We start from the raw sequence: 2,653 nt of genomic DNA on the forward strand, positions 1-2,653 counted from the left end.
AGCAACGCCCCCATTCAGAGGGCGGGAACTGGGCCGGCCAACCTGGGCGGAGCTCGTCCTGATACTCGTCTGTGATTGGCTCACGGGGCCGCAAGTCAAAGCTCGTTGGCACGCGGCTCCGCCCTGCCTAGCAACGACAGCAGGGCGGGAAATCTACGCGGAGGGAGTTTGGACGCCTGCGTCTGATTGGTCAGAGTCAGTGTCTGTCAGATCAAACAGCCAATGGGTGGCGAGGTGGAGGAGGGGCGACAGGGCCGAAGATGGAGATTGTGTAATGGAAAAGGTTCTGTTATTATTATTATTACTATTATTATTATTATTAATAATAATATTATTATTATCATTGATGATGATGAAGAAATAAAACTAAAGAATACTTTAGCATTTGAAGGCTGTGTGTTCAGTCAGTGTGTCTCCGGCTGAGGGGCCATCTTCCTCCTGTGTCAAAGACTGAACCTGAGTTCTTCTGTCTCATGTTCTTTAAACCTGACAGCACACTGACCTGATGTCTCCCCAAAAACACAGGAAGAAGGTGACAAGCAATGGAAGAATAAATTACCCCCCAAAATTGTAAGACATTAATTTTAAAAAAAGGGAAAATTAAAAACAAGAAAGTTAGTTTAGAATAATAAAGTCATAAACAAACAAATAAAACAAACAAACAAGAGAATGGCCTGGAAAAGGTGCTTAAAATTATAATTATTTGATACCGTAATTTCATATTTAAATGTTCATAAATTCATGATGATCAGTCCATGATGTTTGTCACCATGAACTATATATATATATATATATATATGTATACATATATATATATATATATATATATATATATATGTATATAGTTCATAGTTCAGTATAAATCATCTGTGATCATCAGGCTGTTAGGAGACAGAATCACTGCTGCTGCCAGAGGAGTCGCTGAATGAGTTCCACACTACTGAAGCTCCCCCTCTTTTTTTTTTTTTCGCAAACTTTATTCAAAAGTTGGTCATTGCAGTAGTGCAAATAGGACCTGAACATAAAACACAGTGATGCCAGGGGTATGGATTGTAGACAAAAAGGACAAACTAATTCATACAGATATTATACAGTGTACATAGATCAGTAGTTTTGATGGCTTTTTGGTTTTTAGAACGATGGATTGTGGTAATGTATTGTTTGAATTCCTTCTCAAAAATTTAAAAAGATGGTTTGTGGTTAGAGGATTTAGATTTGTGGATATGGTATTTTGCAAGTAACAGGATTGATTGATGATATAATATTGATTTGTTTTTTTTAGCATTATATGAAAAAAATCCAAACAATACATTTACATATGTAAGCGAAAAATCAGAGTCAGTGTTTTAGGAAATGAATATACCGACGTCTCGCCAGAAAGCATCAGAGAAAGAGCAGGACCAGAACAAGTGACATAGATCTTCTTCAGTTTGTTGGCAGAATGAGCAGTCCACGTCAATGTCTTTTTTGTATCTCCGTAAAAACAACTTGCAGGGGTAAAACCGATGAATCATTTTAAGAGACACTTCTTTGACCTTGTTTAAGATCAGATATTTGGATGGAAGACACCATATTTTCATCCAGTTCAGGTCTGGAGTGAAGCTATTCCAGTAAGAGACCACATTTGGGACAGAGACCACGTCCTTCTGAAATAGGGCACGTATGTCACGGTTGTTGTTTCCTTTCTTAGTGGCAAAACAGATTTGACCCACACTAGTATCAGCAGGATCCAAATTCAATAAGGTTAATTCGGAAGCTACAGAGTTTTTAAGAAGCGTTATGACACCAGATGGGATTGCATCAAAAACCTGAGCATATTCCTTTGGTGGTATGGGAATACCGTACTTGTCTAAAAGTTCAGAGTAAGACATTAAAACACCTTTAGAATTAAAAAGCTGCTTAACTAAGTAAATTCCATGCTCAAACCAGTTTTCCAAAAATAAAGATTTATGTTTGTATAAAACGTCTCTATTATTCCAAATGTAGTATCTGTGGGGTGAGAAATTGTGCTTGTAAATTAAGGACCAGGAAAGAAGCATTTGTTTATGGAAATTGGACAACTTTAGGGGGATTTTTTTCAATACTGTAGTTGCAGATTAAAATGAATTTAAGGCCAGTTTTGAAAATAAATAATTTGGAATAAAATTCCAGATTGAGGATGGGTTTTTAAGGAATTGTTTCATCCAATTTATTTTGAAAGTGTTATTTAGGGTAGAGAAATCAAGAAAGTTTAGGCCACTATGTTCATATGAGTTCATTAAAATTGATTTCTTGATGTAGTGTATCCTGTTACGACAGGACAGCGGACAGCGGTAAGAGGAAAGGACAGCGGTAAGAGGAAAGGAGGGGTACAGACCTCTGGTGCAGAGAGAACCAGCAACCACCCGCACTGTGAAGAGGTGGTCTGAGGAGGCCCTGAAAGACTGCTTCGAGGCCACTGTGTGGGAGGTACTCAGTGATTCCCATGGGGAGGAACATTGACAGTATGACATCATGCATTACGGACTACATAAACTTCTGTGTGGAAAGCACCGTACCCACCAGGACTGTACGCTGCTTCTCAAACACCAAACCCTGGATTACTCCAGAGTTAAAAGCTCTCCTGAAGGAGAAGCGGAGAGCTTTTAACTCTGGAAACAAGGAGAGCTGAAGG

This window comes from Epinephelus moara, chromosome 17, assembly GCF_006386435.1.
Source record: "Epinephelus moara isolate mb chromosome 17, YSFRI_EMoa_1.0, whole genome shotgun sequence".
In the NCBI taxonomy this organism is placed as follows: domain Eukaryota; kingdom Metazoa; phylum Chordata; class Actinopteri; order Perciformes; family Serranidae; genus Epinephelus; species Epinephelus moara.